The sequence below is a fragment of the Cervus canadensis genome, chromosome 25, assembly GCF_019320065.1.
Source record: "Cervus canadensis isolate Bull #8, Minnesota chromosome 25, ASM1932006v1, whole genome shotgun sequence".
Taxonomy (NCBI): Eukaryota; Metazoa; Chordata; class Mammalia; order Artiodactyla; family Cervidae; genus Cervus; species Cervus canadensis.
In genome coordinates, this window is record NC_057410.1 from 24,174,627 (window position 1) to 24,188,665 (window position 14,039).

Sequence of the window (14,039 nt, forward strand, 5' to 3'; positions counted from 1 at the left end):
GGTAAAAAGCATATAACATGAAATTTACCCTCTTCACAAATTTTAAGTATATAGTATTGTTAACTATATGCATATTGATGTGTAGAAGATCTTCAAAACTTTTTTATCTTGTTTGACTGAAACTCTGTACCCATTGAATAGCAACTTCCAAGTTCCCTCTTCCCCTAGCCCCTGGCAACCACCATTCCACATTCTGCTTCTATAAGCTTGCTTTATAAAGTAAAACTACAAAATGGTTTTTCTCCTCTGATTGGCTTATCTCCTTAACACAGTGTCCTCAAGGTGCATCCATATTGTCACACATTGTAGAATTTCCATCTTGTTTTATTTATTTATTTTTTTTAAAATTTTATTTATTTATTTATTTTTCCATCTTGTTTTAAAGCTGAATAATACTCCGTTGTATGCATATACCACATTTTCTTTATCCACTTATCTGCTCATAGATATTTAACCTGCTCATCCTTTGTTTTCACTACTCTTTGACTATTTGCAGGCACACATGCCATTCCATGCCTGTGATGCCATCAAGTCAGGTGAATGGGGGATGCTGAATTCACTTATTTTGGGAAATTAAATGTGTATAGGTTACTTGTTCTTTGCCTTTGTTCTAATAGAGTTCTTTTTGTAACTCCATAGGTAAAGGTCCTAGGCTCTGGATTTCTGTTCTTGTCAGGGTCTTTGTTCTGGTCCTGGCTCCTCAACTGTAGTGAAGTCACTGCTTCTGGAGTAGTTTCCAGAGGCTGTGGTAAAAGCTGGTGTCTCTAAATGTTTCCCCTCAGACCCAGGATGGGCAAAATACTTCTCTGACTATATTTCTTAGCTTTTGGAAGTCATGTAACTTTGAATAAGAAAAAAATACACTTAAATTTAATTAAAAATCAAGAACCACACAAGCTCTAAGCTTACAAAGTTCTCTTCCCTTGTAGATTGGTTCTCTATTAGAACAAGTGTCCTATTGCCATTTTTTAAAACCCTGAGACACATATCTGGTGCCTTAGCATCCTCTGCAGAGCTGCCTTCACCTCCTGGTTCTTAAAGCTGTAAATGAGGGGGTTTATCAAGGATGTGATCACACCATACTGTATAGAGACAACTTGCTCCAGGACTGATCCTGAAGAGGGGCTGATGTACCTGAATAGAGCCATCCCATAGAATAAGAGCACCACGGTGAGGTGGGAGGAGCAAGTGGAGAAGGCTTTGACTCAGCCTTTAGAGGAGGAGATACTTAGAATGGCAAGAATGATTTTAGAGTAAGAGAAGAGGATCAGAAGAAGTGTCACAAGTCCTAGAAATGCAGCAGATCCAGTCAGCAGGATGGTGTTAGGTGTGGTATCACTGCAGGAGAGAGGGAAGAGTGAAGGCAGTTCACAACTGAAGTGGGAGATGATATTGGGACCACAGAACTGTAAGCTCTGGGCACAAAGATTATTCACTAGTGAGTTCAGAAACCCCATCAGCCATGCTGCACTCACCATTGCAGTGCACAGAGGTCCGTTCATGATCACAGTGTAGAGCAGAGGGTGACAGATGGCAGCATAGCGGTCATAGGCCATAGCAGAGAGCAGGCAGCTCTCAGTGCCTCCAGAGAAAATGAAAAAGAAACTCTGGGTGATGCATCCCCACACTGAAATGGTTTTCCTCTGAGACAGGAAATTCTGCAGCATCTTGGGCACAGTGACTGAAGAGTAGCATATGTCTAGGAAAGACAAATGACCAAGGAAGAAGTACATGGGCGTGTGCAGGTGAGGATCAGCCCTGATCACCAGGATCATCATCAGGTTCCCCATCAGGGTCAGGAGGTAAATTCCCAAGAAGAGAACAAAGAGCATGGTCTGGATATCCTGGTCAGTAGACAACCCCAGCAGCACAAATTCATCAATAAAGCTAAGATTTTTCATGGTTTCTTGTATGTCATATCCCTGTGAGAAACAAATACTTATTCATTTAGTGGCACCATGATATGAGTCACAATCAGTGAATAGGACTTTTTAGTCTATAAAATATCCACTTTTGGGGGCTTCCCAGGTGGCACTAGTGGTAGAGAACCCACCTACCAGTACAGGAAACATAAGAGACGCAGGTTTGCTCCCTGGGTCTGGAAGATCCCCTGGAGGAGGGCAAGGCAACCCACTCCAGTATTCTGTTCTTGTCTGGAGAATCCCATGGACAGAGGACCCTGGTGGGCTATGTTCCATAGTGTCACAAAGAGTCAGACACGACTGAAGTGATTTAGCACACACTTGTGCATCCACTTTTGGAAGTCAGAAATTGAATCCAAGGTTAAAGAATAATCTGTCAATTCTAGTACCCTATTAAATACTACAACTTTTCTTCTCCTGCTTAAGTACTCTTTATCAAATTCAGATTTCCCTCCCATGACATGTAACACTTCCCTAACATATTGGATAGTAGATTTATTCAGCACATTAAAAATTATATCTCTCTGATAGAATTTTATGTTATACACAGGCAAGGATCTTTGTTTTTTCCCCCATGGATGAATTGGTAAGTACCAATAATAGTTACTGACTCCATAATTTTTGAGTAAGAGAAGAGGATCAGGAAATTGTCCTAGTCATAGAAATTTAGTAGACCCAGATATAGGGCTCTAAGTAAACATTTATGGAGTGAAAGAATGAATGCTTCCTCGCAATCTCTTGTCTTAATCTTCATTGGTACCATCCTCTGAATTCTTAGATAATAGACCTTTACAATCTCTAACTTCTCACTCTTTCCCCCAGCCTTTCTTCAACACTTCATATCATCCAACACCTGGTGAACCCTTTTTTCAAAAGCAGAAAGACCCCCATTGGTGAAGCAAATGACATCCTTTTCTGGGTGACCACTTTTCAGAACTTCAATTCAAAAGCTGAAATTCCTGGCACATCTCATCTGACATGTTAACCGAGACCTGTTATCTGATGTCATTATTTTTAAATGAAAATGTGGGACAGAGAGGTGACATGACTTCTACCATAACTAGATATCTCAGAGCCAGGACTAGGCCAGGGTTTCTGATTTTACAACCAATTCTCCTTCTAGTGTTTCACACACAGACAACAAATGTTTGTGTATTTAAAGGGTTTGTGGTTGAGACTGGTGTGGTTTGGGAGATAAGGAGTGACCCCCACTTTCCTTTGTCCTGTACATTTGCAGTATGCTGTAGGTTATACAGCAGCTTCTGTAATGTAAAATGAACACTAGACTCAAGAGTCAGATTGTCCTTGCTAATTACTGGCTATGAAATCTATTCAAGACATAACCTACTCAAATGAAAATTGGGGAAAAAATGAGGCCAGATGTGGTAAAATCTTTATAGTCTATAAAATAGACTCATTGCTATTTAATTTATAAAAATTAAAAAACTTCTATATATGTACAAGAGTGAAACCATTTATTGTAAATGAAAATTTGTGATCTATTGAGTATTTAGTTTATATATATGTTTTCCTAATTATTTCACCAATGTTGCAAAATTGTTTTCACTAAATACATTTTTTTTAAAGTAAGAAACATGCTTTCTGGTTCCCAATTCATCCCAGCCTGATTGCCAAGACTTTATTTTTTCTTTCCTGACATTCTCTCTCTCTTGCTGGGGTACACTGACTTACCCTGTGCATTTAAATATTGAAATCCATCAGCAAAAGTCTGACTTCCCTTCCTTCTTTCCCTCTCTCCCCAAACCTCATTTCACACATCTTCCTTCCCATTTCCATCTACTTACATCATAAGAGAATAACTGTTGTTTATTTAAAGCATACTTTATGCCAATTACTATAACAAGATCTTGATCTCACTTATTCCTTACACAACCTTGTACCATCGGGAATATTGACCTCATTTCTGTGGGTTGGAAAGATTAAGTGACATACATGGTGATTGAGTTTAAAAGTCACGAGATTGGGACTTATCCAAGGTCTCTGATTCCGAATCGCATGTTTTTCCTACTTCCCAACACTGCAAACGTTTGCTTCTGAGAAAATCTTCCCTGATTTGGAGATTTTGCTTTCTCTAGAGGGAACTTGGGAGCCCAGGCAGGAATGTGAGGTGGCCTTGGGAGTTTGGCCCAATGACCATGTCTACAACTTCTCTTTACCCAGGGTGTCCCCCTGCTCCTTACCCAGAATGTCTTGACCTCTTGGACCAGAGATGGGGACTTCTGGGCCATGGAAAATTCCAGGAAGAGAAATCTAAGGAAAAGTCAGATTGAGAGCTAAGATCAAGTCAGGCTGAAAGGGCAGCACTCTACAGAGGTGGGGGAGTGGGGTAGTAGAGATGGCCCTTCTGGTTTTCCTTCCCCCATTTCTCTGCCTGAAGCCTCTGGAGAAGTCCTGGCACTGATGCATCAAGTAAGTGATGGTAGGCATGAACGTTTAGGATTTATTCTTGCAAAGAACTATTCTCTTCTTGTCCTGTTTCCTAAAAATAGCAGCAAATTTAACTTAAAAAATACCTTTCACATCCATTACACTCATCCAACATCTACTGGTCTTACATTTAGATCCCACCTGGAGGCAGAACACTGGTCAATGAACTTAGGGATCCCCAGGATACCAAACTCCAGTGAAGTTTTCAAGAGCCTTTTTTGGGATCCTTGGAGCTCAAATGTGCTGCCCTAGTAATTCATGGATCATTACATGATCCATGTAATGGATCTAGCCTACTGAGAGGCTAGTAGATGTGGGTCTCTTCGTACTCCACCCCAAGTACTATGATCATCATAGTTTTTCACTATCTAGTCAATACATATGTAGCTTTTTAGTGGATTTTTAAAAAAGTGAGCATAATATTTAACTAATAAAATAATTTTGAAAACAGATGACATGGGGAAATTTGAACAGAGGTAGGGAGAAAGTGTCTCTTTGGTTTCCATATTCACTTCACTCCACCCATCCTCCTTCTTAAAAAGCAACTATTTAAGAAAAAAAGAACAGAAAAATCTCAATTTCGCAAATGGGTAGAGAGTTCAAATTGGTAGGAAAGTTCAGTTCAATTCAGTTCAGTCGCTCGGTTGTGTCCAACTCTTTGTGACCCCATGGACTGTAGCATGCCAGGCTTCCCTGTCCATTACCAACTCTTGGAGCCTACTCAAACTCATGTCCATTGAGTTGGTGATGCCATCCAACCATCTCATTCTTTGTTTCCCCTTCTCCTCCTGCCTTCAATCTTTCCCAGCATCAGGGTCTTTTCAAATGAGACAGTTCTTTGCATCACGTGGCCAAAGTATTGGAGTTTCAGCTTCAGCATCAGTCCTTCCAATGAATACTCAGGATTGATCTCCTTTATGATGGACTGGTTGGATCTCCTTGCTGTTACTACGAAATTTTCTGACATTGAGTAGTAATCTTTCCTGTGCTGGATTCATTTGTCAGTTATAATAAGAAATTTAGAGCTGGTGCCCATTAATCCTTCCATTTAATTGTATCTCTAACTCACTTATTTCCTCATTGAGCAAGCCTCTTCTGGGACTCCGAACTTTTGGGTTAGGCTGTCAACTGCCTCCAAAATAGGGCGCTTGCGCGCGCTCTCTCTCTCTCTCTCTTTGAAAGTGTTAATCACTCAGTTGTTCCGACTCTTTGCAGCCCCATGGCCTGTAGCCCGCCAGTCACCTCTGTCCATGGTATTCTCCAGATAGGAATGCTGGAGTGGGTTACCATTTCCTTCTCCAGGGAATCTTCCCAACCCAGGGATCAAGGGATCGAACCTGGGTCTCCTGCATTTCTGGCAGATTCTTTACCATCTGAGGCACCAGGGAAGCCATATATGTATAGGTGGCGCTGTGCAGAGGGCTCCAAAGACGGCTTAATTCCCAATCAATTCTAGGCCTGGAGTAATGTTCAGACTCAAAGCAGCTCACCTCAAGGTCATTTCTGGTCTGGGCAAAGGCTGAAGTGTCCCAGCACCCAGTTGATTCTTTTTTTAGTCTTTTAGTCTCTGCTAAGAGAATATGACACTCTTCCTTATCATTCTACTCTTCATTTGTCTCCTCAGTCCCGAGGAAAGCTCCTGACCAGTCTGTGTGACTTATATATCTTTCTTCATCAGCACATTGGTGATCTTGTGCCAGCTGAGCCTTGGAGAGGAATGTCAAGTAAGAACCCTCAGGAGCCAAGATCAGTTCACTGCCCTTGGGAGCAGCAGCAGTAGCCAGAGCCAAAGAGGTTCTCAGCCCAGAGATGGGCAAGCTACTAATCCTGCCATGTCCAGAGAAGGACACAGGACTGAAGAATGCTCCTAGCTATAACTTGCTTTGCTATAGGGAAATAAGGAATCAGATGAACTCCAGTGTGTGAGGCTCTGCTTGGAGTCTTCATTCCCTGACAGTCTTGGCATTCTGAAAATAGATACAAACACACACTCTCTCTATTCACCCAAGTATGCACATTGTATTTTCCCACTATGACAAGTTCATTCTTACTCATCTGAAGCTACCTGCTCCCTTAATCTCATACTCCTAACTCTCAGCTGATGATCAACAGAGGATATGTTCCTGTTCCTGCTGTGGGCGATCTCTAACTCCTTAACCCCCACACATGGAATTATTCTTCTCTTGTCCCCTACAGCTTGGGAAGGCCCTTTCCTTCATCCCTGGCCATTGCCTCTCTCTGCTCTGGATCCCACCATAACCCTTCCCTTTGGGCATCTCTCTGAATCAATCATGCCTTTTCTCTTCCCTTGTCTCCCCCTTTCCATCAACCCTATCCACTCAGTTTATACATAGAAGCTACTTGTGTTTATCCACTTAAAATAGAGCAGCAACAATGAATAACCTCCTTTCTTCCATAAGAAGCCTTAAAAATGTGATACTATTTGGAGCTGTTTGTGTAATAACATAAATTGCCCTTAAAGGTTTCTATGTGTAAAAATACTAAGAGTTAGGTAACTTTTTGTTTGAGACTTCAAAGAAAGTTCAAGTTGGTATCCATTTTACTCTCATCCATCTAGATTTTACTCCCCGATGTCCCAACCTTTGAAAAATGTATATGAAATATACTACATAGTATGTAATACCTCTGCTGCACTCTGTAGTCAGCCACATGACTGTTTCTACAATGAAACTTCTGAGTACCCCTTCTGCATGGGACTTTCATTGTAGCTGTTTAATTGCTAAGTTGTGTCCAACTCTTTTGTGACCCCATAGACTGTAGTAGGTGGGATTTCCCCAGCAAGAATACTGGAGTCTGTTGCCATTTCCTTCTCTAGGGGATTTTTCTGACGCAGGGATCAAGCCTGCATCTCCTGCATTGGCAGGTGGATTCTTTACTGCTGAGCCACCAGGGAAGTCCCCATGGGACTTTAAAAGGCTAAAATAGCCTCATGTCAGTTAATTTCCAGATTTGCCTCCAAATTAGCTTTGGGACAAAATTATTTGTTTTTCAAAGATTTTTTGGAGATTCTAGAACTGAAGATTATGGCTTATAAACCTATTTTAAATTTCTGTATTTAATGGCTTTAATTCTAGTTTCCTATACTATTCCTTGATCTGTCTGCTTTTTCCAATAGCACTACACTGTCTTAATGATTGTAGATATCTTTATCTACATCTCTCTCTCTCTCTCTCTATATATATATATATATATATATATATATATGTTTATGCCTGGTAGTGCTAGTCCTTTATTTTTGTAGTTTTTATTTTGTTATTGTTTGTTTAGTTTTATCATTTCACTTCAGAATCCAATTTTTAATTTGAAAAATTCCCTTGAGAGTTCAACTGGAGTTATTTTTTTCACCAATATATTCGTCAGTAAGCTTTACAATTTGTTCTGTCTTTCATTATTTGAGTCTCTTTGCTTACAATATAGTTTTTTATTTTCTTCACATAGGCCCTAGGCATTTTTGTTCATGTATGATATATACATTTTGGGGGTTATTTTAATTATCATCTTTGCTTTTGAAGCACCCAACTAAATATTCATGCAGCTTGAGCAACTCACCTATGGGTAGAATTAGAAGCAGCTTCCAGGGCTTGTGCTCCATGTTCTTATGAGAGAAATTGGATTGAAGTGGGCTTTGTACTGCTGGGTATTGGGGTGGGAGGCTTCCCTGGTGGCTCAGATGGTGAAGAATCCACCTGCAGTGCAGGAGACCTGGGTTCGATCCCTGGGTCGGGAAGATCTCCTAGATAAGGGAATGACAATCCACTCCAGTATTCTTGCCTGGAGAATTCCATGGACAGAGGAGCCTGGGGGCCTACAGTCCATGGGGTCACAAAGAGTCAGACATGACTGGACTACTACTGCTACGACTACTGTACTGCTGGATAGGGTGCATTAGCAGCTATTCTTCTGGCCTCTGGTACTTCCAGTTCTTCCCTGACATCATCAGCAACAGGAAGACACTGAGCTCTGTCTTCATCCTAAGCTCGGTTCCTACAGGGAAACATGTCACCCTGTTGCAGCTGCCTATCCAATGCTGTATGTATCTATTTAGGTGTGACCTCACCCAGAGCCCCTGTTGGTGACCTGTGACTTTCTCCCTGCTCCTGGCTTCTACTCTTCCACTCAGGAAACTTCCTGGTTGTCCCTCCTACCTTTTGTGTTAATACTTTCCTTCTGACCCCTACGTATTTTCTAGTTACCATTTCCCTGTTTTATATCATCAGATCTATGTTAAGTTTCTCAGTAACTAAACATAGTTTCTGTGGTCCTCTAAGAAATCACCCTTTTGATTTGACAAATAGAAGAATTTAATTCCTCTTTTGTATTTTTTCTAGGGTTTGGTTCTTAAAGGAAGAAAGGCTCCATTGTGTGCTCAGAATACCATTTTATAATCAGAAAAATCAAAATATATATATTTTGCTTTTCACTGCAGATGATAGGACAAACAAGGAGATGGGGGAAGAGAGAGAGACATACAATGGTCACACATGTGAATTTTGTAGTGCTGAATTTCTGGATGTCAATCCCGACTTCATCATTCACTGGCTAAGTGACCTTAGGCAGGTTAGTGGGCTCAGCAAGCCTCAGTTTCTTCATTTGTAAAAAGGAACTTCTATCTTACAATGTTGTTGTAATGAATAAATAAGATTTTTTATAATATACATAACACTGATAGCTTGATAAATTGTAGCTCTTTTGTCTATTTTTATGGCAAAAATGAAAGTAGATAAAGGAAACTTACAAATTATCAAATGCTACATTATGAAGAAAATAAACCCATAATTTATGACAGTGAATGTAAAAATCACAGTGGTATTAAATACAAATTTTAAGTATCCTTATTAAAAGGCACAGATTTAAGAAACAAAAATCTAATGATATGGTGCTTAAAGGTAATCCAAATACAACAAAATAATATAGAAACCTTAAAACTATAATGATAGACAAAGACATATATGGAGAAAGTACCTGAAAAAAAAAGTGGAAATATTAACATCACAGAAAGTGAAATCAAAGAAAAAACACTAAACTATATACTAAGCACTAAACATTTTATAATATTTATAGTAAACACTAAACCTTTTATAATGATGAGGTATAAGCTACCATGAAGACAAAGCTATTATGATCTTTTAAGACTACAAAGTTCAGTTTCAAAATGAATGAAGCAAAAACATGGTAATAGCATGATTTATGACCAAAGACACATGATGGTGGCACACTTATATACATATTTTTTAAAGTCTTGGGCAAATGAAATGAAGTGAAAGTCAACAACATTACAAAAGATTTCAGCATACAGTGATTAGGATAACGTAATGCTGCTGCTGCTGCTGCTGCTAAATTGCTTCGGTTGTGTTCGACTCTGTGCGACCCCATGGACAGCAGCCCACCAGGCTCCTCCGTCCAGGGGATTCTCCAGGCAAGAATACTGGAGTAGGTTGCCACTTCCTTCTCCCAGATAACACAATATTAACACCTAAATAACAGTCACTTTTAATAATAAATATGCACATGAACACTTCTTCAATAAAAATAATTCAGTAGTATATGAAAAGATATATCCGTGCATGGATTTTCTCATGAATGTAAGAGTCATTTAATGTTAGGAAATTTTGCAATACATCCAATAAGAAGACATGATAATCTCAATAAGAGGTGAAAATCTACTTTACAATATTCAAATCTATTTTGATAGTATATCTTTTTTTTTCCTGGAATATTTTCTTTTTTTTTTTACCTTCTTAAAATTCAACTTTTTTTAATGTTTTTTTCCATTTATTTTTATTAGTTGGAGGCTAATTATCAAGGGTGAAACAGATCACCATCCCAGGTTGGATGCATGAGACAAGTGCTCGGGGCTGGTGTACTGGGAAGACCCAGAGGGATCGGGTGGAGAGGGAGGTGGGAGGGGGTTTGGGATGGGGAATACATGTAACTCCATGGCTGATTCATGTCTATGTATGATAGTATATCTTTATAAGTAAAAATGGATAACTATAACTAGATAAAATATGGGCTATATGCTGATATCTAACATTATACTAGCAATGAATTGTCAAAACAATTTTTCCTTTTTTGAATTTTAATCTTAATAAACATTTTATTGAAATACACTTGAACAGTATAATATATAAATTACAGGTATATAATAATAGTAATTCACATTTTTAAAGGTTTATGCTCCATTTATACTTATAAAATGTTTGCTATACTCCCTGTGTTATACAGTATATCCTTGTGGCTTACTGCTTACCTAATAGTGTGTATCTCTCTCTCTTTTTTTTTTTTCATTTATTTTTATTAGTTGGAGGCTAATTACTTTACAATATTGTGGTTTTTGCCATACATTGACATGAATCAGCCATGGAGTTACATGTATTCCCCATCCTGATCCCCCTCCCACCTCCCTCTCTACCCGACCCCTCTGGGTCTTCCCAGTGCACCAGGCCCGAGCACTTGTCTCATGCATCCAACCTGGGCTGGTGATCTGTTTCACCCTAGATAATATACATGTTTCGATGCTGTTCTCTCGAAACATCCCACCCTTGCCTTCTCCCACAGAGTCCAAAAGTCTGTTCTGTACATCTGTGTCTCTTTTTCTGTTTTGCATATAGGGTTATCATTACCATCTTTCTAAATTCCATATATATGCGTTAGTATACTGTATTGGTCTTTATCTTTCTGGCTTACTTCACTCTGTATAATGGGCTCCAGTTTCATCCATTTCATTAGAACTGATTCAAATGAATTCTTTTTAATGGCTGAGTAATATTCCATGGTATATATGTACCACAGCTTCCTTATCCATTCGTCTGCTGATAGACATCTAGGGTTGCTTCCATGTCCTGGCTATTATAAACAGTGCTGCGATGAACATTGGGGTGCACGTGTCTCTTTCAGATCTGGAAATATACCGTGTTCATGGATTGGAAGAATCAATATTGTCAAAATGACTATACTACCCAAAGCAATCTGTAGATTCAATGCAATCCCTATCAAGCTACCAACGGTATTTTTCACAGAACTAGAACAAATAATTTCACAATTTGTATGGAAATACAAAAAACCTTGAATAGCCAAAGCAATCTTGAGAAAGAAGAATGGAACTGGAGGAATCAACCTGCCTGACTTCAGACTCTACTACAAAGCCACAGTCATCAAGACAGTATGGTACTGGCACAAAGACAGAAATATAGATCAATGGAACAGAATAGAAAGCCCAGAGATAAATCCACGAACCTATGGACACCTTATCTTCGACAAAGGAGGCAAGAATATACAATGGAAAAAAGACAACCTCTTTAACAAGTGGTGCTGGGAAAACTGGTCAACCACTTGTAAAAGAATGAAACTAGAACACTTTCTAACACCATACACAAAAATAAACTCAAAATGGATTAAAGATCTAAGTGTGTATCTCTTAATCCCCTACTTGTATATTGCCCTCTCCCTTTTCTCTCTCCACTGCTAACCACCATCTTGTTCTCTATAAATCTGATTGTTTTTATTATATTTTCTAGTCATATTTTTTACTTTTCACATACAGTGATACCATATAGTATTTGTCTTTCTCAGTCTGATTTATTTCACATAGCAGAATGCCCTCCAAGTCCATTCACATTTCTGCAAATGGCATTATATCATTCTTTTTTATGGCTGAATCATAATCCATTGTTTATATATATTGCATCTTCTTTATACATTCATCTGTTGATGGATATGTAGGTTCCTTCCATGTCTTGGCTATTATAAATAGTGCTGCTATGAACATTGGGATGCATATATCTTTTTGAATTAGCATTTTCATCTTTTTCAGATATATGCCCAAGAGTGGGATTGCTGGATCATATGGTAACTTTATTTTTAGCTTTATAAGGAATGTCTATACTGTTATCCTTAGTGGCCATACCAGTTTACATTGCTATCCACACTGCAGGAAGATTCCCTTTTTTCAACACCCTCTCCAGAACTTATTTGATGATGACAGTTTGGACTAGTGTGAGTTGATACTCAGTGTAGTTTCTATTTGTGTTTCTCTAATAATTATTAGTGTTGAGCATCCTTTCATGTACCTCTTGGCTATCTGTATGTCTTCTTTGGAGAAATGTCTTTTTAGGGGTTCTTCCCATCTTTTAATTGGGTTGTTTTTTTTAATATTAAGCTGTATGAGCTCTTTGTATGAGCTCAGGGTTTAGGAAGCTAAACCCTTGCTGGTTGATTATTTGTAAATATTTTCTCATCCTCCATAGGTTGTGTGTTTGTTTTGTTCATGGTTTCCTTTGCTGTGCAAAAGCTTGTACGTTTGATTACGTCACGATTATCTATTTTTACTTATTTATTTTGCCTTGGGAGACTGACCTAATGAAACATGGTATGATTTATGTCAGAGAATGTTTTGCCTAAGTTCTCATTTGGGAGTTTTATGGTGTCATAACTTGTACTTAAGTCTTTAAGCCATTTTGAGTAAATTTTTGTATATGGAGTGTGGGAGTGTTCTAATTTCACTGATTTATATTCAGTAAAAATAATGTCTCTTGATGTTTTAATTTACATTATACTACTTCTAATGACTTTTGTCTGGCTTCCATATATATATATATATCATTATATATATATATATATATATATATATATATATAAAATGATGTATGTATTCGGGCAAGAAGTTGCAAAATTCAATACCCATATTTAGTGTAATAATATATTCATTCTTATTTATTTTTTATTGTGGTAAAAAACACACAACATCAATTTTACCCTCTTAAATTTTTAGATGTATGGTACTGTTAACTATATGCACACTGCAGTACAACAGATCTCTTTTTTATCTTGCATGACTGATACTCTATGCCCATTGGACAGCATTTTCCCAGTTCCCCTTCCCCCAGGCCCTGGAAACCACCATTCTGATTTCTGCTTCTATGAGTTTGAACTCTTTAGATACCACATATAAGTAGAATCAAGCAGTTTTTCTATTCTGTGACTGGCTTTTCTCACTTAACACAATATCCTCAAGGTTAATCTGCATTGTCACATGTTGCAGGCTTTCTTTCCTTTTTAAACTGAGTAATCCACCATTGTATGCATGAACCACATTTTCTTTATCCATTCATCTGCTCATAGACATTTAATATGTTCATTCTTTGCTTTCACTTTTCTGTGACTATTTGCAGGTACATATGCCATTTAATGTCTATGGTACCACCAGGTCAGATGAACAAAAGGTAATAAACTGTCTCATTCTGGAACATTAAATGTGTCTAGATGATTTGTTCTTTGTCCTGCTACTAATGGGCTCCTTTGTGTAACTCCACAGGTCAAGTTCAGGGCTCAGAGAACTTTGTTCTTTCCAAGGTCTTTGTTCTTGTTCTGCCTCTTCAACTGTAGTGAAGTCACTCCTTCTGGACTAGTTTCCAAGGCTGTGATAGGAGCTGATGTCTCTGAACCTTTCCCCTCAGACCCATGATGGGTCAAATACTTCTCTGAGTATATTTCTTTCAGCTTTTGGAAGGCATTTCACTTTGAGTAAGAAACAAATACAGTTAATTATATTAAAATTCAAGTTCCATAGAAGCTCTAAGTTTGCAAAGTTCTCTTTCCTTGTAGATTGGTTTTCATGTAGAAGAAAAGTCCTATTGTAATTTCTTAACC

The 14,039-nt window shown here is 38.5% G+C and overlaps 1 pseudogene; it reads right to left on the minus strand.

Annotated features, from left to right (window-relative positions):
- Positions 1–968: 968 nt before the first annotated feature.
- On the minus strand, positions 969–1,901 carry LOC122427151 (annotated as a pseudogene).
- Between the last annotated feature and the right edge of the window lie 12,138 nt (positions 1,902–14,039).